This window comes from Thamnophis elegans, chromosome 3, assembly GCF_009769535.1.
Source record: "Thamnophis elegans isolate rThaEle1 chromosome 3, rThaEle1.pri, whole genome shotgun sequence".
Classification (NCBI taxonomy): Eukaryota; Metazoa; Chordata; class Lepidosauria; order Squamata; family Colubridae; genus Thamnophis; species Thamnophis elegans.
In genome coordinates this window covers 126,836,716-126,861,441 of record NC_045543.1, presented here as the reverse complement: position 1 = coordinate 126,861,441, position 24,726 = coordinate 126,836,716, and the positions used below count along the sequence as shown (strand labels likewise).

Here is a 24,726-nt window from a genome sequence, read left to right as displayed (position 1 = left end):
TCTCTCCCATCCTCCCTCCCTCTCCCTCCCTCTGTCTCCTTCTCTCTCTTTCGTTCTCCAGGGTTTTTATGAAAATAAGATTGGAAACGGTAATACTTCTATAACATCTTGAACTTTTAGACAGGCATGCAATGAAGTAAGGAATAAACAAACCAATGAGGTAAATTACTTGGCACCATATGAAAAATTTGCAGAACAAAGAATGATATTAATAGAGAAGATTGACTAGATGGAAAAAAATGTCTGAATTGATTTCTTAGCTACTACTTGTTCTCAAATCATATCTGTGCAGAAACTCTCCTGGGTTCTGGCACAGACAATGACTCAACAAGGACAATTATTTGGTTTTCATCCATAAATCCTAGGTAAGAATGCCTAGCTCTTGTCTGATCCATTAGTTATACAGGAAGTATATGGGACTGATACCCCGCAGTGTGAACGAGGAAAACAGATGATACACCAAAGTGCATAACCCCAGCACTTGTTTAAAAGGAACTAATTATAAATGTCTGAGGCAACAGGTAGCTGTTCACTATAACATCTGAGCAATAGGTGGCTTTGCTGAGATCCCAGATCCCTGCAGGTGAACAGAAGGAATATACGCCTGCTACCTCAGTCTCACAGAACGAGATCTATGAATAGTGTATAACGTTGGTACTATCCTGCAATTTATTATCCATCCTTTTACTCTGTTGTTCAGGATGAAGTAAGTGCCTGATAAATCTATCAAATCTGGACCGTGCACAACATCTTAAGAACACACCATGATTATAAAGCTGTAGAGAGGCATTAACCACCAAGTATGCTGGCTGGAAATGTTTAGAATTAAAGCTCAACACATTTAAATGTTAGCAGCTTGGTGAAGGCAACCTTACACCTATCATATATGAAAACATATGCCCACGGCGCATTTAGCAGTAGATATACTAGCACACCATCTGAATATGGAAAAAATAAAATATCTCAATAGCGTGGCAAAATTAGGTCCTCTCCTGTTTTTGAAGGAGAGTATGCCAAAGAATGAGGGAGAGGTAGAACTATAAACCTACACTGAATATGATAAAAAGCATTATCTCACTCATATTGAAGGTTCAGCCACACTTATCTTTCCTGAGAACATCATCAGGATCTCCTCCTGTTCATTTTTCTTCTTTTCTTCCTCTTTGGTAATACAAAAGAGCATCTGTTTGCTAGTGCATCACAAACCAAAGGAAATAGAACAGGGATGTCAAACACAAGGCCCGTGGGCCGGATTTTATTAAGTGTTCAATAAAAAAATAAATCCAGCCTGCAAGGTGCTTAGATCTGGCCCGTGGGACAGCCCTGGAAACAGCAAAGGACTGGCTTGTGGGGACTCTGCCTGCAAAAATGGAGCTTGGGTGGGCCACCCTCTGCCAATGAAAACAGAGCTCAGGGGTCATGCATGCACACCTCCCCCCCCAGCTCCATTTTCGCTGGCAGAGGGCTAGCAAAACAATCTAAAAACAAAACAAAAGGAGAAATGCTTCCCATTTTGCATTTGAGCGTGCAAGAAGGGACAGGAAAGGAGAAAGGGAAAGAGGAAAGAGAAAGAAAAACAAAGAAAGAGAGCAAGGAAGGAAAAATAAGGAAAGAGGGGAAGGAAGAAGAAAGGAGAATGAAGTGGGAAGGAAAAAGAAGGAAGGAAGGAAGGAAGGAAGGAAGGAAGGAAGGAAGGAAGGAAGGAAGGAAGGAAGGAGAGCATAATGAGAGTGAGGGAGGATCTGAGGAAAGTCCTGCCTTAACACTTTGCCACCACAGGTGCCCCTGACATGAGTGACTTCCAGCTGGCCATGCCCATCCCGCCCCCTTAAGGTCAAACACAACTCTGATGCAGCCCTCAATGAAATTGAGTTTGACACCCCTGAAATAGAAAAATGAGCAGTTTGGGGGGACTTAAATAACAGGGAGGGCATACTATCTTTTAACTGCAGCATTTTTCTTGGCAGGGGGTGGGCAGAGAGGGGAAGCAAGTGGGATCACTGGAACATCATGTCAAGCCTTGCACTGAGCCTGGCTGTGTGGATCTTGTTCCACAATGGTCCTGAGCTCTTGGGAATCAGTCTTGGTTGCAGCCAAGGTTTATCGGAAATTTCTCAGGCAAAGTCAGGAATACGATACCAGGCTATCAAAGACCTAACTCCAGGGGAAAATAAACGTGGATCATTGGCAGCAAATGAAATTTCGGTTCTCATTTCTTCAAAAAAAAAAACCAACCCAACAAGACAGATATTTTCATTATGCCAGATTCTGTTTCAATTTTAATATCTCTCATTGCTCTGCTCATAGCTCTATGCTTCATTTACTTCTATGCCAGGGAAGCTTCCATCCTTACTACCGATGTAAGTGCCTCGAGAGCTGAAGATAAGATCAAGAATAGCATTTCTACCAATAAAAAAGATTATGTCTTTTCCTCCTAAGGATTTCATTAGGAGTAGAGATGTGAACTCATTCTAGGTTGGGGGAACATTATCTAAATTAGGTAACCACTGAGCAGATAAGAAGAAGCATTCCTGAGCAGTGGGGGGCAGGGTCGGTGGGACCCCCATATCTGGGTTTAGCTTCTTATAGTCCCTCGGGGAAAGGCATTTCTCTTCCTCCTGCTTAGATGTTCAGGCGGCGAGAGTTAGCATTCCAGTATGTGCTCAGCCCACACTTGTGGAGTGCATTATTAGATGCCTTTGTGAAGCCCAGGTTGCCATTCCTTTCTCTTTCTGTGTACACTTCTTGCCATACCATACTGAAGGCCAAGAATGGAGGGAATCATTCTTTACAGACTCTCCCAGTGGATGTGAAAGATTCTAGATAGCTACTCTCATGTTTAAATCTTGGAGAACAAACAACAACTGGTTAGCAAAGACTAGACCAGTGATGGTGAACCAAGGGCTTTCCAAAGGGCTGGGGGAGGCCATTTTGGCCCTCCCAGACTTAAGGAAAGCCTCCGGAGCCTGGGGAGGGCAAAAATTCTCCTACCCCCACACACATGGGAGTCACTTGTGTATGTATATGTGCTGGGGGTTCGCTTGTGCATGCACAGGTGGGAGGGTTCCTCGCACAGGTGCAGGTCGGGGCATTGCTTGCACATGCACAGATGGGTGGGCACGCATGCGCGATAGTGCACAGGCATACAGTTTTGGCACACCTTTAGAAAAAAGTTAGCCATCACTGGACTAGACCAAACCAAACACGCATCCATGCTATGTCACCAAAGTTAAACTCCCAGCACCCTTCATCACTGGGCTTACTGACTAAGGATGCTAGTAGTTGCCTTCTTTCTCCATGAAAGCAACCTTCCTTGGTAGAAAGATCTAAAAGCCTTTCTTTTGGTGAGGGCATCTAGCAGCAAATGCAGCTCTTGGACTGAAGAAAAGGTTGAATGACATTCTCTTAGAACTCAGCAAGGCCTGATCTGGGATTCTGAACACATGCACACAGACTCATGCATACAAACATTGCTTTCCACATCAAAAGTATATTTTCTGATCCACTTGTCTGAAAGCCACTTGAAATAATTTATGTTATGCAAGACTTTCAACAACAAAAGAAAATGGAATAGAGAACGGGCTATCTCTTTCCAACCATTATTCCCCTTCGTTTTATCAAGTTATATGCAACCCATTCGACCTGATTATATTATTTCTATTTAACTCCACAAGAGCAAGCATTCCAAATATTGGGTACTGACAATATTTATAGGCTATCTCAGTTCTAAGGACCTTTGGGCTGGAACAGCAAAGCAAACTATAAATGCAAAAGACAGTAGAAAGGAATTAAAACCCTATTATCATAGACGACCAAATCAAGCAGAGGCTGAAAGTATAATGGAATAATTGTGCTTTAACCTTGTGAAGGACAATCCATGGAATGGAAGCCACCATTGAGAAGTCTACTTGCCTCATCTACTTCCCATGAACTACATAAGAGGGGCTACCCAGCAGGCTTTTCTTAGATGATTGGGCAAGCAAGTTCAATTCTGGCAATTCCTAATTCCTAAACAACTTGGATTTAGGTAGGATTTCTCTAAATCATTGTTTTTCAAACTTTTTTCCAAACTTTTTTTTATTTTTTATTCTCTTACGTACTATTATAAGTAACATTCACATAATTATACTTTTTCTTTATATTTGTCATTCTTATACATTTGTTATTCCATTTAATAGGTTATAATATACAGTTTGGGTTGGTTTGTTTACCATCCCTTCTGCCTGTTGTAACACCGCCTTATTTTCCCTTTCTTTTCTCCCTCCCTTCTCTACTTTCTTCCATCATCCTCTCCTTCCTCTTCCTTCTTCCCTTATCTCTTCCCTACTCCTACTCTTCCTCTTCCCCTTCCTACCCCCTCTCCTTCTCTTTCTCTCCCTTCCACCCTCCTCTCCTTCCCTCTTTCTTCCTCCCCTCCTCTTCCTCTCATTCTCCCCTCCTCTCTCCCTTTCTTTTTCTGTTATTATAGGTATCTCTTTCAAATCTCAGTTTATGTTTTCTTGGGATGGTATTTCCACAAACACAAATATAATTTGATATCATTTCTTATTCCCAGTGTCTTTCAAACTTGAAAACTTCAAGATGTATGGACTTCAGTTCCCAGAATTCCCCAGCTTAAAAAACACTGCTCTAAATTAATGCTCTGTTGATTTTTCCAAGCATAAACTAAGGGGAAAAGATAAAAGGAAGACACAACCATGATCGATAATCGTGTTTCTATGAACAGTAGTGACCTTATTCTACAATCCAAGTATTCCAGTTTCTCTTGAAGAAAAGTGATAAATATGGAATCCTGTCATGTAGAAGGCTTTGATCACATTGATCCGGAAGATTTCACGTTCGTGTCTGACATGAAGGACTAAATGTACCTTTACAATAAATCCAGTAACAAAACAGAGAGGGCTGTTGTAAATGGGGACCAATCCCATTTACGGCAACTTATTTTATTTCTTTCAGTTGCTTTGTCCTCTTTTAAGTGATTCAGGAGGATATATTCAAGACAAGACTTTTTATGGTGCAAATGGCATTTAAATTGAATCAGCTATCAGTCAAATGGAAGCATTTATTTAGATGTGTCTATTTGCTCAGCATAAAATGTTTTGTACTGCATCATCAAAACAAAAATAAATCAATGGTTAAAAGCTCATTATTTCTCCCAAATCACATATAAGAAAGAGCAGTGATCTACAGCTAAGCAGTTAATCTGTTTGGAGCTGCCAATGTTGAACCGTGGGGGTTTTAAAAAGTCATTTTTCAAGTAAAGAATGGAAGATCTTGAAAAAAATACCTTTGATGGAAGTCATCCTTCCAGGACACATTAATTTGAAACTTCCAGGTAGTGATAAATTTATAACCCAAAATTTAGCACAAAAGTACACTAGTTCCCAAACTCCTTAAACATAATTTCAAGTTTTGTGAACTGTACTGTCTCTTTAATCCCTTTAACCCCTTCTCCTATGTGTTAAAAAGAAAATTAAACCAGAATTTCATTTCACTTTGGCAAAATGTGTTGACCCATTGCTCTCACTGGAATCCGGGATGTCTCCAATAGTTAAGAGTGGCTACTCCAACTTATTCTCCAAGCAATCATATTATTTATATCTTGCATCTAAAATTGTCCAGTGCGTTCTATGATATGGGGTCTTCAGCTGGTGCAGAATGTCACAGTAATCATGCTGGCTAGGCTCAATTATGCTAAATCTAGATAAGCAAAACGTATAAACCTTTGCTATCATATTATAAGCACCTGTGTCCTCTTCGCTGATGATGTAAAACTATTCAACACCACTGACAATGCTACTGCCCTACAAAGCAACTCTGACTATGTGCCTGAATGGTCAAATAATTGGCAACTCCAAATCTCAACCAACAAATGCTCTGTCTTACACATTGGCGTCAAAAATCAGAACACCAAATTAAAAGCTGGGCGGTTACGACCTCCTAGACAACACTCACTCAGTCAAAGACCTAGGGGTACTCATCTCAAACTATCTAAGCCCACTGTAACAGTATTGCCAAAAAGGCATTAAGGGTTGTTAACCTAATTTTGCAAAGCTTCTTCTCCAGTAATATTGTATTGCTAACTAGGGCATATAAAACCTTTGCCAGACCAATTCTTGAATACAACTCATCTGCCTGGAATCCACACTGTATATTGGACATTAACACAATTGAATAAGTTCAGAGATATTTTATGAGAAGAGTACGCCACTCCTCTGATCACAACAGAATACCTTATGCCACCAGGCTTGAAATTTTGACTTGGACAACCTAGAACTACGCCACCTATGGTCTGACCTAAGTGTAGTACACAAAATTGTCTGCTACAACATCCTACCTGTCAATGACTTCTTCAGCTTCAACCTCAATAATACACAGGCGAACAATACCATGTTTCCCCAAAAATAAGACAGGGTCCAAGGTGGCGCAGTGGTTAAATGCAGCACTGCAGGCTACTGCTAGATCAGCAGGTCAGCGGTTCAAATCTCACCGGCTCAGGGTTGACTCAGCCTTCCATCCTTCCGAGGTGGGTAAAATGAGGACCCAGATTGTTGGGGGCAATATGCTGACTCTCTGTAAACCGCTTAGAGAGGCCTGAAAGGCCTATGAAGCGGTATATAAGTCCACTGCTATTATTTTCTTTTGGCACCCAAAATAAGCACTTGGCCTTATTTTTGGGGAGGTCTTATTATTTTTGAGCTGCAGGAGGCAGTCACCTCATGGCTGCTGCTATGTTGCAATATTTCTGGAGGAGGGCTTATTTTAGTGCATGCACTCAAAAGCCCACTTGCGCTTATTATCCAGGGAGGTCTTATTTTCAGAGAAACAGGATAGATACAAACTCAAGGTAAACTGCTCCAAACTCAATTGCAGAAATTACAACTTCAGCAAAGAGTGGTCAATGCCTGGAATTTTCTACCTGACTCCATTGTTACATCCTCTAACCCCCACAGCTTCAACCTTAAACTGTCTACCATGGACCTCACCCCATGCCTAAGAGGTCTGTAAAAGGGGGCGTGCATAAGCGCATCATCATCCTATTGTCCCTGTCCTTAGTGTTTCTATTTACTTGTACTCATTCCTTGTTCATGTCCATGTTTATACTTATACTTGTTATCTAGTACATGTTCGACAAATTAAATAATTAAATAAATAAAATATTGTTATTTTCCTTTTAATAAGACCATGGCTAGATTCCCACAACATATTTGATAATTTCTGTAGTTTTGAAAATATATTTTGCAAAGTTAAGACTTCTATTTTCTCTTGACATTGTGCCACTCTAACGAGCACAGCTCCTCTAGCTTGGATGGTTAATAAAATTAAAGCACAGATTCACAAAGAATGTTGTTTTCACTTTTCTCTGATTGAAAATATACTTCAAAGGGACATCTGTGTGTTTCTCTTCTTATTACTCTGTAGCCAAACAGTAAAACTTGTGGTGCCAAGTCAAAACAATCCGTGAAAAAAAATGTTCCATTTTGAATACACAAAGCTCCGATCAACAAAACCTCCCAGCCTCCAAACAGAAACACTGTTAAAGAGTTTCTTTTTGTATCTTTTTTTGTATTTCAAGTTAGAAAAAGAGGTCCAATCAATTAGAAAAATACCCACAGTAATAAAAGAGGAAAACTTTAGTCTATAGATTACAGAGAGTCACAAAGAGAAAATAGAAGAAGAAAACTTAATCCATCCATTTCAAAAGGTTTGCATAGATTTGATCCATGAAAATAGCATTTAAAAAGTAAGATAACTACTGTCCAAAACCATTCCAAATTTAATTCTGCTGCTTGATTCTTCTATTCTTCAATTTAAATTGATTTTTAAGTTTTTATAGGCAGTCTCTTCTTTAAAACAATAAAAAAATCCTCACCAGCTGGAAACACTTTCTCTTTCCATATCCTTGTGTTTTGGAGCCGCCCCGACTTTGTCAGCCATGACTGGATTTTTTGTCACCAGCTTGAAGAACTTCTCTTGCTTCTTTCAGGGATTTTTTATCCCCGAGATCAGCAAGACATATTCTTCCTTTTCACCATTTCTTCGGGACAGTTTAGGTCCGTTTGGACCACCCAGCGGCAAAAGTGTTGGCTGTGGTCTCAGAGCATTGAGACAACACAACCATATCGTTGCGACATTGGCTCCTCTTTCGATGATTTGGTGTTTATTATGGAGGACCCAATAGAATCAGGGCCAAAACTAGTTAAAATAATAGAAGAATATGGAGAAGTAGCGGGCTTGAACATTAATAAAGATAAAACAAAAATTCTGATGAAAAATATGACAAAAAAACCAGAAAAGAGAGTTGATGGGGAAACTGGACATACAAGTGGTGAAAAAAGTGAAATATTTGGGTATTCACTTGACATCAAGATGTGGAACACTAAAGGGGGATAACTATTATAAGGTGAGAAAACAAATAGAAATAGACTTGGAAAGATGGAAAAAAAACTACAATTATCACTGATGGGAAGAATAGCAGTAGTAAAGATGAATATATTACCAAGATTGTTATAACTATTCCAAACAATACCGATAAAACTAGAGAAAATGTTCTTTGAATGTATGAACAAAATAGTGGGGAAATATATATGGCAAGGGGAAAAAGCAAGAATTAACATAAAAATGTTACAAGATGCAGGGATTTGAGGTGAATTTGGATTACCAAACTGGGAATTGTACTATCAAGCAGCGGGTCTAGCTTGAATGAAAGAATGGATTTTATTGAGAAATACAAGATTATTGACACTGGAGGGGCATGATTTGCATCTGGGTTGGCATGCTTTTTTGTGGTATGATAAAAGTATATTGTATTTGCCCAAAATTGGAAATTAAATAAGATACTAATGTACAAAGAGATAATAAAAAAGATATTAGATTGTGCAGAGATGAATAGTTTGACAATGAAAATAAAGGATAAAGAGAAATCGGAGTACTTCAAGACATGGGGAAGGTTCTATGACTGGCTAGAGAAAGCAAACTAGAAAAGAAAGTAGGGAGAAGATAAAGTAAAAGGGGGGGAGAAGGGGAAATCAGAAAAGAAAATATTAAACATATAAGTATATATTCAAGAATGAGATATAAAGGGGAAGAAACATATCTAGAATAGACTAGTGAAGGTAAGGGAATAAGAAATGATACTAAATTACATCTGGGCTGACAGAAATACCATCCCAAGGAAACATAAACTGAGTTTTGAAATATACACCAACAATAATAGAAAAAGAAAGGGAGAGAGAAGAAGAGAAAGAAAGGAAGACAAGGGGAAGAAGAAAGAGGTAAGGAGAGGAGGATGGAAGGAGGAGAAAGAGAAGGAGAGAGGGTAGGAAGGGGAAGAGGAAGAGCAGGAGTAGTACAAAGAGAAAGGAAGAAGGGAGGAGAAGAAGAAGAGGGAGAAAGAGCCGAGGTGGTGCAGTGGTTAGAGTGCAATACTGCAGGCCACTTCAGCTGACTGCTATCTGCAGTTCGGCGGTTCAAATCTCACCGGCTCAAGGTTGACTCAGCCTTCCATCCTTCCGAGGTGGGTGAAATGAGGACCCAGACTGTGGGGGCAATATGCTGACTCTGTAAACTGCTTAGAGAGGGCTGAAAGCCCTATGAAGCGGTATATAAGTCTAACTGCTATTACTATTGCTATTGCTAATGGAGGAATGGATTTAGGAATGGCTTTCTAAAGCATTAGGAGTCTGGCCTTCTTTTCCATGGCCATAGTTAACTCTATAATACTGAATCTTCCCACACTTTTATATCAGCTCAGTTCACTGCTTTGCCTTCTGGTACTGTTGTCAGTACCAGACATCAAAATGTAGACATCTATATTGATGTCATATAGACATCAAAATGTTCCTGACTCATATATTTGTTCAACCATGTCCTTCTCCATTGTCCCCTTTATAGGAATGTTATGCTTTACCTGTAGTACCCATTCTACAAGTTAATTCAAGGAGAAAGACTGAAATGTATGCATTGTATCTTCCAGATTTGAACACTTCCAGAACCGTAGCTAACTTCTACTTTGTATTTTGACTGCTGATGGAAGATTACATGATACATTGCTAAATATATTAGTTCTTAATAGAAAAATATAACTGCGTATGCATATACATATACATATATCGGTACATATACACATACACATATGCATACAGAAAAACATACACATATATATGCATATGCATACATATATTTTATGCCAGTCAGAAACAACTGTCATACATTTTTATTTACTATACATTAAAAGTAATTGCAGAGTAAATTATTTCACTAATTATTTTTAAGTTTCTCCAATAAAACATTCTTCCTTTTTTCTAATGTAAAATGATATACAACAAAACTTAATTATGTTTGTGTCTATTAAGTGACTGAGCTATATCAGCATAGACAGATTTGGATGTTAATGGATGTGCGAAGCTTTTTTTTTCTTTTTTAAAACTGAAAATCCATATTTTCCTATAAAATGGAGTGGCCAGAGACTCAAAATAAGCAGAGCAAAGGAGTGTAGTTTTAACTTCTAAGTGATGTGCCGGAGGCTATACTTCAAACGGTGTAGCCAACAGTGGCAAGTTAAAGAATTGCCCAAGGAAAAATAAAAACTTTTCATTCAAATTTAATTAATTAATATGATTACCTCCCCATTTATTTAGTATTCCTTTTATTTTACCAGATTAAAATATAAAGTTTGAAGACACCCAAGTGTCTATAGATATTTTCAATCATCTGAGTCATGGTTGATTCAATGGTGCTTTTTCAAAAGGCAACTGGACTATGTTTTCTTCCTTGAAAAAGATGTTTTGCTTCTCATCCAAGAATCTTCTTCAGTTCTGATAGTTCCATCCACCCCCACCATCCAGTCAGAACACAAGAAGCTTCATGGATGAGAAGCGAAACATCTTCCTCAAGGAAAAAACATAGTGCAATTGCCTTTTGAAAAAAGCATCTTTGAGACTACACTAGTGGTGGGATTCAAATATTTTTACTACTGGTTCTGTGTGAGTGGCTTGGTGGGTGTGGCATAGCTTGGTGGGTGTGGCAGGGGAAGGATACTGCAAAATCCCCATTTCCTCCTGATCAGCTGGGACTCAGGAGACAGAGAATAGATGGGGATGGGGCCAGTCAGAGTTGGTATTTGCTGGTTCTCCGAACTACTCAAAATTTCCGCTACCGGTTCTCCAGAACTGGTCAGAACCTGCTGAATGCCACTTCTGGACTATACCTAAGATTTGGGGATGGACAAGTTGTGCACAAAGCTAAACAAATATACTACTTTATAGTAGTATATTTATATACTACTAGTAATCCATAAATCAGGGGTGAAATTTAGCAGGTTCTGACAGCTTCTGGAGAAACGGTAGCGGAAATTTTGAGTAGTTTGGAAAACTGGCAAATACCACCTCTGGCTGGCCCCAGAGTGGGGAGGGAATGGAGATTTTGCAATATTTATATGCCGCCCTGAGTCCTTGGGAGAAGGGCAGCATATAAATCCAATAAACCAAACCAACCAAACTAAACCAATATCCTTCCCCTAGGAGTGGGGAAGGAATGGGGATTTTGCAGTATCCTTCCCCTGCCATGCTCACCAAGCCACACCCATAGAACTAGTAGTAAAAAAAAATGAATTTCACCACTGCCATAAATCATACACTCTCAAGCCCAAGCCCAGAGATGACACTGCAAAATCCAATCAAGTCCAATCCTTCACTTACTTACACCTAATGTACAGAATCTTGTCCATTTTTGTACTTCCTACTAGATATTCCCTGACAGAGTCTAAGACATGGCTACTCTGAACTTCTACTCCCCATCACCATTCTGCTTGGGACTGTGCAGTCTCTTAACCCGGACTTCTCTTTGGGAAAGCTCCATGTTGCAAAATCCTTCCCCTTTGTTCCTTCAGGTGCACATTCCCTCATATTAACATAACCTTTGAAACCAGGGGTGAAATTCAGCAGGTTCTGACAAGTTCTGGTCATCCAGTAGTGGAAATTTTGAGTAGTTTGAAGAACTGGTAGCAGACATTTTGAGTAGTTAGGAGAATACCAGTTCTGGCTGGCCCCAGAGTGGGGTGGGAATGGAGATTTTGCAATATCCTTTCCCCAGGAATGGGGAGGGAATGGGTATTTTGCAATATCCTTCCCCTGGAGTGGAGTGGGAATGGAGATTTTGCAGTATCCTTCTCCTGCCATGAATTTCACCACTGCTTGAAACATGAACCTTAGTCTTCAAAGAACCAATTACTTTAGCAATGGTTTGACCCACTAATTTAAAAGACCAACCCAATGTGTTTTTAAATCTACTGCTGAAAGTTTGAACTTTGGTTTGAGGATATTTGCTGGAGGAAATCATGCCTGAGCAAAATTACAGGCTGTTGGCTCACATTCTAGCCTGCCAAAGATTGACCACACCTTTTAAAACTTTTTAACACCCACCCCCAAAACACTACTGAGCCTAGAGACATTAACAGAACTTGAGTGACCTGCAACTTGCTGTTCACAACTGGGTTCCCCCCCACCTTTTTTGCAATCATATTGAGCCGTTTGTTGACAAAGTAACCTCTTTGAGCATAAAAAGAGAGAAAATTCTATATCTATATATTCTACCAGTCTTAATAGCATTTCATTAAGTTAGCAAATGTAACCTTTTCTCATTAAAAAGCAATACATGTATGAGGTATCACTTACTTTTCTGTAAATATAATTAAATTTAATAGATTTTGGCAGCGATGGCGGAAGAAGAAAAATCTCTGCAGAACAGTGCTCATGGTTACACAACTAATTTTAAAAAATGGTCTTCACAATAAATACTGGAGCTCATCCCCAAAGGAGGCCTTCTGGTTCTCTGGCTTCTTTCTTTTCCCTTTTCCTATTTTCTTCAGTACAATCTGTACTGTTCTTCCAAGGCATATTTGGATGTATATTTTTAGACTGTCTGCAGAATTTAGACTGTCTGCAGAATTTGTATGTCACTTTCCCCTGGTTTCTATGTGATAACTTGGGTTAAAATTGGAAAGCATTCCATAGCCAGGACGGATGTTCTAAATTGAGAAGAACTTGAACCCCTTTTCTGAGATCTTTTGTCAAAAGCATACCAACCAGAGGTGGGTTCCTACCAGTTCGCACCTATTCGGTAGAACCGGTTCGTCAAATCTACCGAACCAGTTAGAAGAGGTTCTACCAGTGAACCCGGAAAGCAGGCCACACCTACAGAAGAGGTTCCAAAAAATTTTGAAACCCACCACTGGCAAGGATCTTGTAACTTGACGGCTTTAAGACTTGCATCCTTCAATGCCAGAGTTTCTGAATAGCTACTTGGACCGACCTAAGTACTAATTCATAATTTCATATCCGGTCACATGGGTGGCAAGCCACTCCCATCCGGTCACATGGGTGGCAAGCCACTCCCACAAAGGAGGTCACACCCACAGAGTAGGTTCCAACAATTTTTGAAACCCACCACTGATACCAACAGATCCAGAAGTATGAAAAGAGGTTGGCATTTGTTTTGTTATCACAGTCTCTCAAGATGTTATTGCCAGACTGGGTCTTTCTTCTGGCATTCCTGGTCCAGGAAACAAAAGGGCCTTGCAAATGTGGAGGGAGGGGAGGCTTTATGGAAATTAAAGAAGATGTACTTGATGGAAAGATGTAGGAACCATTATCTAGGTCAGGGGAATCAAACCTGCAGGCCGGTTCTGGCTTGTGGTGTGCTTAAATCTGGTGCACAGGGCCAATCTGAAAATATCAAAGGACTGGCCTGTGGTGCCTCTGCCAGCCAAAACGGGCCATGGGGGGCATGTGCAGCCCCTGCACAACCTGTTTTCAGCCTCCAGCAGCACACTGCTGACCAAAAATGGACCACACAGAAGCTCCACGAGGCCCCCGCCTGGCCCATTTTCATTGCCCCCCATTCAGGCCAAAAACAGGGCAGAGGGGGCTTTGTGTGCCTCCCGTGCCCCGTTTTGGCTGGCAGGGTGCTGTAGGAGTTTTGTAGGAGGCATCCATCCCATCTCCCCCATCTCCCTGCCCCCCTGCCAGCCTGCAGAGAACTACAATGCTGATCCGGCCCTTGAAGAAATCCAGTTTGACCCTCCTGACTTAGGTGAAGGTGGGTAGCAATGAGCTGTAAGGAGGAGGAAGAAGAGGAAGAGGAGGAGGAGGAGGAGGAGGAGGAGGAGGAGGAGGAGGAGGAGGAGGAGGAGGAAGAGGAGGAGTTACAGCACAAAAGATTTATTTCAGTCCCACGCGGTAGACCAGACCAGGAAACCAATTCCTCAGAAAGACTAAAACTACATATATATATTTTTTGAGAATGGCTGTAATAACAGAATTTGATTGTGTTGTACCTTCTCCCTCTTAGAGTTCAGTAAGTTAGGGAAGTATCTGCCTAAGCTGCTTTCAAACATAATCTTGTTTTGTTTCAGTTCTTTTGCCTAGGCAGCAATTTCTCTAAGACTCTGTCAAGGATATGGGAATTCATATTTCAGAAATGGCTTATATCAGGCACTCAGTCTTCTGCAAATTTTTCTTGGCTTCATCTCAATCTTCCCCAAGAAAATAGGCATCACATGTTTTGCTTATTTTAATGTTTTATTCCAATATGAATCTGTGACAATAGGGAAAGAAAGTATCCTTTAAGGATCTAAGGACACTTTTTACTTTTTTAAAATTCTAAGCAGTTTTTTTTTCTTTGTGGAAATAAATCAGGACTTGAAACAAACAATAAGAAATAAAAACTGTCCAGCATGATCATTTGTAGAGCACCAGGTTAGCCAAAGCTGCCAGATATCTTCCATAACCTCACTCTTCCTATTATAAATGACAAAGCAAAGGTATCACATGGCTGAGAATGGGTTTGAGCCAGTGGTGGGATTCAATTTTTTTTTACTACCGGTTCTGTGGGTGTGGCTTTGTGGGCGTGGTGTGGATTTGTAGGCATGGCAGCGGAAGGATACTGCAAAATCCCCATTCCCTCCACATCCCCTAACCTGCTTTCCAGCTCCGTTCTCCTGTTCAGGGCAACAAAAGAAGATCAGCTGGGAGGCTGGGAAGCAGCAGGGGCAGGACAAGCCTATTTGCCAGTTCTCTGAACTATTCAAAATTTCTGCTACCGGTTCTCCAGAACCTGCCAGAATTGGCTGAATAGCAACTCTGGTTTGAGAGATTACTAATCCTAATCATTTACATTCCAAAGTTTACTTTCCTGAAATTTAGCCTATTCTTACTTGGATAAATGGACAATGAAAACCTTGCTTCAATAAATTGGAAAGTCATCCATGATGCCCACACCCCATATTGAAGCAATTAAAACGGTGTTAACAAAGATCCGTAGCTTCACCACCACCCCATTCCCAATTGGCAAAGACTCCACCAAATGCTACACTAATCAAAGCCCCACCACCTAATGTAAAAACAAACTTCTTCAACTTCTTCTCTTTCTCCTCCTCTTTCTTTTTCTTCCTCCTCCTCTTCTTCTTCCTCCTCCTCTTCTTCCTCCTTGTCTTCTCCTCCTCCTCCACTTTCTTCTTCTTCCTCTCCTTCTCCTTCTTCTTCCTCCTCTTCTTCTGACATCCTTGAAAAATATAAATGCCTAACAGACCCCGTGTGTAGCTGCAATAGATCAACTATTCAATGGTGTCCTGTAGAAAGCCTTTATATTCATGCATAGGCATTTATAATATGCACCTATAATATGTTACTAGAGAGACAAGACACATTAATGTCCTGCTCTGAGATTTATATTCCAACCCAAAGCCTACCAGACAAGATAAATGCTGAAGAAAAATGACAATTGCCCAGGGTATCTCACACCAAAATGTATCCGTCCAAAATCATGAAGACAAGAACCTACTAGGAATACAAGGACACTAATAAATGTTGGTAATAGCTTCAGCATTTAGAGCTAGAATGGAGAATTTTCATTCAAACACTATATTCTCTGAAATATTAGAGATAGTTTGCTGTAGGAGGAAGAATGTTCTCCCCCCCTCTACTATTCAATCTCTAATCAAACTCTATCATATTCCTTAAATATTTCCCCTTCCTTTCCCTCTTCTTAGTATCCTTTCTGAGAGTTGGTGAGGGTGTGAACTTTCAGCAGTTCCAAAAAGGTTCCACACCCATTTGCACTATTCAAGTGACCCTGAGGGCACAGGTTTAACCTCCAAGTGAACTCAATGATTCTTAGAAAGAGTGCTAATGACCAATTACTGCAAGGAATATAAATCCTTCCATTCCCCATGATTCAGTCACAACTGAAGAAGCTTCTCGGATGAGAAGTGAAAGGCCTTCAACGAGCAAATAAAGAAAGTCCAATTTCCTCTTGAAAAAGCACCTTTGGATCAGAGTTGACTGAGAATCTCCAATAAAGATAAAGGTTCCCCTCCCACATATGGGCTAATTGTTCCTGACCTAGGGGGCAGTGCTGATCTCCGTTTCAAAGCCAAAGAGCCAGGGCTGTCCAAAGACGTCTCCGTGATCATGTGGCCGGCATGACTAAATGCCGAAAGCGCATGGAACACTGTTACCTTCCCACTAAAGGTGGCTCCTCTTTTTCTACTTGCATTTTACACGCTTTCGAACTGCTAGGTTGGCAGAATCTGAGACAACTAATGGGAGTTCACTCCGTTACGCAGCGCTAGGGATTCGAACCACTGATTTGCCGACCTTTCTGATTGACAAGCTTAGTGTCTTAGCCACTGAGCCATCACATCCCTATCTCCATAGATTATACTAAACTTATTCAAGTACACATAAAATACCATCATACTACCAGTGAAGTCTTGCTGCACCACTAGGAAAAACTAGTTCCTTCTTCATCTGTTCACCTCTACATGGTGCCTGGCAAGACTGTATCTGTTCAGGAATCACATACTAAAAGTTAAATTGATGGTTTTGGTTGTTTAGCTTGGTATGTTCAAACTATCCACTCTGGTACATTAGCAGCTTCTGCACTCTTCCATGTACATATGATGATGAAAATCATGCATTCCTGTCACAACAAGTGCATCAGAGTTTTGCTCCACAGTTATTCTAAAGTAGTGTGAATTAGGGGTAATTAAAGCATGCCAGCAACACAATGTACAAAATGTCTCCTTGCCAAGAGAGAAGGAAGACGAAAAAGACTTTGTACAGATTTTAATTTCTTATCACTGCACTGGGATTCTTCCCATCCCACCCTCTCTCATCAAATCTCATTTTGCAGTTGAAAGATAATGAGAAAAACAAGAACTGCTTTGGTTTTTTGTTGTTGTTCTTTATATCCTTTTATGTTCATTTGGAATGAAAGCTTTTAAAGCTTCAAAGAAGGAAAGTTGAATATTTATTTTTCAATATTTCCAACTAAATACACATGCTGTCAGCGTTCCAAGTAGCATGTAGAATTAAATCAGAGTCCAAGGCAAAACAATCCTTAAAGTTCCAATTTAATAAATCAGACATCTTGGCATTATGCTATGTTATTCCCAATTCTGGAAATGACATCAGAATTCTATCCAGTTAAAAGTTCATGATCTTGTCCCCACACCCACAATCTATCACAAGGTCCAATCTTCTTCTTCCACGCTGGCGTCTCCACCCAGCTGCTTCCGGTCAGGTGTAAAAGTGCGGAGACAAAAGATGACCTTGGCTTCTAGAAAAGAATGACAACAACACATTCCACAATCCTACTCCTGTCTATTCCCCCCTCCCATCAACTATACTAAAGAAACAGCATAATGAAATAAGAGAAAGTGTGACAGGCCAAAATTCTAAAAGGAATATAATTGCAGGCCTGACACATACTTTGTCCTAAGATGGAATAGAATATTGCACACCCGTTATATTTGTTGGAGTACACCAATTTAATAGAACAACTGTGTTTAGATCTGAGGAGTGGTGCAGTGGCCTAGAAGTGAAGCTCTCGCGTCACAATCAGGAAGCTGTGAGTTCAATCCTAGGTAGCAGCAGATATATGTCTCTCTGGGCACAATGTGTAAAAAGGCCAGTAAATATTCAGCTCCATTCGGTTGCCCCAACTCCATCCCAATGCAAGGGATCACAGATTACACCACGGTGACGACGTGAGTTTGACACCCTGCTCTAAACACACAACATTCAGGAACTTTGGAAACATTTGATGGCACTGGTTCTATAAAGGCAAAGAGTGAGGGGTTTTATTCCATTGTATTCAATGTAATCATCAGCAAAGACCTGCAGAAGTCAAATGGATCACCATGCTTCCACATAAAAGGAATTCAGAGGTAAGTATGACAATAATAATTACTATTTTCTCTGAAAGTATATTCATTGTCTGGAGTAGCTTCATTCACTTGGCATGCAGAATTTGAATTGCTGACAAATAGTCATAATTTTGTTATGCTGTGACTGACTTCCATAGTCACTAAGATTACTGTGCTATAATTATCCAACTGCAGTGTTCTATCCAACTCAGTTTGCATATGCTCTTTACATTTATTAGGAAAGATGGATGAATATTTGCATAATGCAGTCTGCTTTTGTGAAATATGTTTATATGCCATAAATCCTTATGCCAGGTTCCCAGTAATGAATCCTATGTCCAGGATGCTCTCCCAGCCATTTTTCAGTATTTGAAGACAATGTTAATCATTAAAACTGGCTTACAAATTATCAAAAAAAAGAAGGAAACAAACAGTAAGTAAAGGAACCAAAAAGTTAGACATTCTAAAGATTTCTAAACATTAAAGCATCTTCTATTTGCATCACTAGATCACTGCTTGATAACTGTAGCTTTCTGTTATTCTAAAACAGGGGTGTCAAACTCGATTTCATTGAGGGCTGCATCAGGGTTGTGTTTGACCTCAGGGGGACAGGGTGGGCGAGGCCAGGGTGGCCATGGCCAGCTCAATGTTACTTGTGTCAGGGGCGTCGGTGGTGGCCAGAGCACTCTGCCAGCTAAAATGAGCTCCTGAGCTCCGTTTTCAGCTGTGACAGCCTCCTGCAATGCTCTGCCAGTGAAAGGAGAGCTCGGAAGGGCCGTGTGCAGCCTTCCCGAGCTCCATTTTCACTGGCAGAGGCACCGTGGGCCAGTCCTCGGCTGTTTCCAGGACAGATCGAAGCACCCGCGGGCCAGATCCGGCCTGTGGATCTTGAGCTTGACACCCTTGTTCTAAAAGATGTCTTCCTAACTCAGACAAATGTATTAACAGTTTGGAAGAACCCTACAGCTTGAAAAAGCAAAACATGAAAGAAAAAACAAACAGGTAATAATATCTCCGGTTAGGGTAGTAAGAATATAAGTTCAGAAGCCATGGAATGCTGATGTACCATTGAGGGACAATGGTGGGAAAGAGAAATGGATTGCGAACAGCTTCAGTCCATATTGTAACATTTGTAGGTTCTATGTGTCTTAGTATGAGCACGTATATCCTCTGCCACATCTCTAAGCTCTTTTTCTAGGGTGGAAAAAGGGAAAAGGCCAAGATTCTGCACTATGACAAAATGTTGACTCTTCCTATATTGCACAGTACAGCTTTAACTTCTATCCATCCCAGAACTGTGGCTGTATTCAACACAATATTTAAATTGTTTTGCTGTTCACCATAAAAATGGCCATCTAAAAATTGGCTGTATATGCTGCTAGACTGAATGCTGCACCAAGAACGTGACACATGAATTGATGTGTTGGCTAGAAGGTGTTAGCAATCTTTGTCTACTGAATTAAAGTACAAGCAGATTTGGCTGGATAACATGGTGTCTGTCCTTCTGTTTGAAAGTGGAGCAAAAGATACAAGGGTTCGTGCAGGATGTAGCCTGTTAGTATAAAATAGAACATAAGTCAGTTGTTCAAATTCACTATTTGGAAGCAAAGAGAATTGTTGTTTCAGAATCAAAAAGCCAAGAATCAAAAATCTACCCAAGACTGGATATTTCATGTACAAGGATGTTCAACTGGCTAAAAAAATGTACACTACAATTGTTATTCACAGTAGGCTTTACTGCACAATGTGCCAACAGTGCGTGCACAGGCCCACACACATAATGCAATGTGTGTGCCACACCCCACCCCCATGTGGCCTGCCTCCCCTGCGCATGTGCATGTGACCCCCCCTGCACCCTCTTTGGGGCCTAGTAGGCCTCCCTGAGGCATCCTGGGACCCAAAATGGGCCATGGGGGCACCCCCACATCCCTCCCCACTCCCACACATGCGTGTGTGCACAAACCTCCATGCACGTCTGCACAAACCCCTACCTGCGCATGTGCACATGTCTCCCGCATGCAGCCTGCTCCCTACGCATATGCGGGAGAGAACTGAAAATCATCTGGCCAATGGGAGACACACAACTATGTGTGGCAGAGCTGAGTTGGGTCAACAGCCTACATGCCCACAGATAGGGCTCTGCCTGTCACCTGTGGCACGTGTGCCATAGGTTCGCCATCACGGATCTATCTAATCTGGATTTCTAGGAAACCATTATCCGCTCATTCCAAAATGAAGCAGAATTTAACCTTTCATAGAAGTCCAATACATGTGTGGAAATTTCACAGGTCTTCCAAAATGAGGTTCCAATTGAAAGTCAACACAGGAACTCACGGCCAAAACAGGCAGCAACCATTCCACCAGAACATAATGAAGTGTACGGAAAGTGGGTGTCATGCACCCTTCCCCTCTAAAGTAGATTCATCCAGACAGACTCCCATCTTGTGAGGGACCTGAGTCTTTGAACTGTGAATAGGCAGCCTGGATGAGTTAGGATGAATGGGGGAGAAAAATAATCCTATTTGCCTTGCAGATGAAGAACGGAAACAAGAACCACTTGTAAATTACTTGATAGCTGAGCTTGGCCAGGCAGAATAGAGGAAAACAATGCTCTAATCAAATCACTTGCCTCGCCATGTAAAATGCTGAGATGCTGAGCCCAGGCAAAGGAACAGTCCCTTTCCCCACTAACTGTTTGAAAACAGATAAAGCAGCGTCCCAAGGATGGCATTTTTTAATAATCTTTCCTCAATCCCCTTTGCCTACCAAGAGCTTCCAACCTGCCATGATTTGCAGCCTATTCCTCCTGCGGTGGTCTCCAAAGTGCCAGGACATCAGCCCTGAGCATAAATTTGGACTTTATGATCCTACTGATTGCCTAGTGGCAGTTGCCATTTCCCTCCTGTTGTTTTTTCATGCTTGCAGGACAAATCCTTAGGAGGTCCTTTTGCTTTGCCAGTCTCAGTACATTTAGCACTTTGTTCTTAATTCTTTCCACAATTTCAACAGAGTTCACACTTAGCCCTAAACCATGGTCTGCTGACCCAACAGCTAAAGAAAAAGATCAGAAGAATCGGCCTTAATTTTACTGACCAACCAACCCAACAAATTCTGAAGATCTACAATAAAATAATAACTGAAAGCAGGAATCACACCCTCTCAAAGTTTAGCCCAGATAAACCTGCATCTCTTAAGGCAGGGGGTCAGCAAACTGTGGCTTTGGAGCCGCATGTGGCTCTTTCCTCCCTCTGCTGTGGCTCCGTCACAGTCAGCACCACAATTTTGAGAGGAGCTTCTGGTGGTGGTGGGGAGAGAAGCACAGTGTGCCAGGAGAAGACTCTATGGCAAGGGGAGGGTTTTCCAGTTGTCTCCACAATCAATAGGGCTTTCGGTTATGACAGGTAGAGGAAAAAGTACGCTGCACTAGGAGGAGACTCTATGGTGGGGGAAACTGAACTTCCGGTCAGCTCCAGAATTGAACAGGGGCTTCCGGTTAGGACCTTTGTGGCTCCCGGTGGTTTTTTTTCTGTGGCAAAGAGTCCAAATGGCTCTTTGAGCATTTAAGTTTGCCGACCCTTGTCTTAACGAAAGGAAAAGAGACCTATATATTCTAGGTATGGAAGCTGGCTGATATGGCGCATTTCAGGGTAGCTTCCACTACTGAAGAAAAAAATCTTATTCAATAGGTTGTTCTTGCCCCTCCACAGCAAAATAGTTCACAAGGGGGAAAAAAACAGGAAGGGTTTTGTAGCAGATCCTATTGCAGCATCTGACATTGGAAGAATTGCCTAACCATATTTCATGATGGGGCTGCTGGCCCCAAACATTTTGCAAAAGGCCAGGGATGCCTGTCACACTTTGAGACTAAGATCTTAAACCAGTGATGGCGAACATTTTTTCTGCTCAGGTGCCAAAAGGGCGCATGCATGTGAAATAACGTGCATGTGCGTGCCCACACCCATAATGCAATGCCCCCCCACGCATGCATGCAGGCCTCAGTGAAGCCTCCGGACTTCTGATTTGCCCATTGGGCCATTTTTTGCCCTCTCCAGGCTTCAGGAAAGCCTCCGGAGCCTGTGCATGGGTCTACTGGAAATTCAGATGACTGTTTTTCATCCTCCCCAGGCTTCAGGAGGCTTTCCTGGAGCCTTTTCTGAAGCCAAAACAGCCTCCCCTGCCCTCTGGAAGGCTGAAAATCATCTAGATAGCCTGCACATGCACACTGGGGCTGACATAGGGCAACACCTTGCATGCCCTCATATATGGCTCCCCATATCACCTGTGGCACATGTGCCTATAGGCTCACCATCACGGTCTTAAACCATTCTGGTTTTATCTTGCAAAAATTCTCCCCATAACTATTTTTGTAACTGGCATATAGAGAACTGAGTAACATTTTGAAATCCCAGGGGATGATACAATTTAAAATGATAAAATCATGAATCTCCATGCAGACTTAAGATAAGAAGAGAGTGAAGCACATTTGTAAATAGTACAGTTGCATGCATTGCAGGTCAGAAGTTTCCTTTTCAATTGCATTCAAAATGATTCCCAAGATTTCGCCAACATGATTCTCTTCCCTGCTCCCTTCCGTACCATACCCAAATTCTGAAATATGCAATTTAATGAGAACTCTATAGAGGGACCCAGTGCCTCAGTGGCTAAGACGCTGAGCTTTTCAATCAGAAGGTCGGTAGTAAGGCAGTTCGACTCCTTAGCGCCTTGTAACGGAGTGAGCTCCCATTCATTCTCCCAGCTTCTGCCAACCTAGCAGTTCGAAAGCATGTAAAGCAAGTAGAAAAATAGGAACCACTTTGGTGGGAAGATAACAGCATTCTGTGCACCTTCAGTATTTAGTCATGCCGGCCACATGACCGCATCTTTGGATAGCGCTAAATCTTCAGCTTTGAGATGAGTACCACCCCCTAGAGTCAGGAACGACTAGCACATATGTGCGAGGGGAATCTTTACCTTTACTTTATGGCAGCTACTTCTATCCACTTCTCTCCCAGACCTGTAATTCTTCCTTAGAACAACTATTAAAGCAATTTATATCCACAGCAGAGATGCACCTGAAATCCTATCTACCCTTCCATGAGAGTAAATCCTTCATAATTCCAGAGGGTGGACTTCTGCCTGGACACACACAGGGATGCATTATAAATCCATGGTTTTGTGCATCCCTTCTGAATACAGCTCACCTCTCTGCTTCTGCTGCTAAAAATGACTTCCTATCACGAAGTTCAAGAAAGCCCATTAAAACTCATTCCTTTTGCAGGCTGGAGGGAGAAGGGTGTTGCATAACACAGCCTATATTGTGTGTATATGTGTGTGTGTGTTTGTGTGTGTGTGTGTGTGTGTGTGTGTGTGACAGAAACTATTTTCAAACACATCAATGTATTTATATCCATTCCCCAAAGTTTGCCTCATTAAAGTGTCTTAGCAATTGTACTAAAATATATGCTTCTTGGCCTCGAGCCCCAAATTAGAATAAGCAGCTCATTTTAAAAAACTGCAGGCACAAAATCAACTACCTTGGACAGAATGAGCTCCAGAGTGGCTGCCCTTCTCTTTTCCAGGACAAACTGTAGGTTCAGTTCATGCAGCTGACTGTTTTGCCCCCCTCACCCTAATCAGGTTTGTACTGCTCTGTGATGCCAGGATGAGAAGCACACCTCCTGGAACTGACCCGGGCTCCCTCCAGGTAGCCATTACTGCAAGAGAAACAAAACTGGAGGTAACTTCAGTTTGTCCCACTCTACCTTGCCATCTTAAGCTTTCATAGGAAAAAAGGCAGCCAGGGAAGGAGGGAAGGCAATGGAGTAAGCCAAGGTACCATCATACATGGGCAACTGGAGGAAAAGAGAATTACAGAATTGGGATGACATCGATGGAAAGTTCCTTTTGCATCAACAAAGCAAAAACTGCAATACGGTCTCCTATTTTTCTTTTCTTAGCAATAGCAATAGCAGTTAGACTTATATACCGCTTCATAGGGCTTTCAGCCCTCTCTAAGTGGTTTACAGAGTCAGCATATTGCCCCCAACAACAATCCGGGTCCTCATTTTACCCACCTTGGAAGGATGGAAGGCTGAGTCAACCCTGAGCCAGTGAGATTTGAACAGCCGAACTGCAGAACTGCAGTCAGCTGAAGTAGCCTGCAGTGCTGCATTTAACCACTGCGCCACCTTTTATATAATAAAAATTAAAAAATGATAAAATGAAAAATTGTGGCAACTACAATTTATTGATAGTCATGCCTATGCAATGGTTGAGAATTCTCAAACTTTGCAGTATCCCAACCTGCTAAAATAAGAAATTTCCTCTTGTGAATAAGGCTAATGGTTGTGTAGGTAGTCCTCAACTTACAACAGTTTATTTAGCGACCACTTGAAGTTACAAAGGGACTAAAAAGTGACTTGGGTCCATTTTTCATGCTTACAACCGTTGTGGCATGCCCATGATCATGTGATCAAAAGCCATACAGTTGGCAACTGGATCTTGTTTAGGACAGTTGC

General features: G+C 41.4%; 1 protein-coding gene across 1 annotated transcript in view; it reads right to left on the bottom strand.

Annotated features, from left to right (window-relative positions):
• The window catches only part of PLCXD3 (phosphatidylinositol specific phospholipase C X domain containing 3), a 95,409-nt gene that overhangs the window by 29,924 nt on the left and 40,759 nt on the right, over positions 1–24,726 (bottom strand). The gene's annotated exons all lie outside the window — the stretch shown is intronic.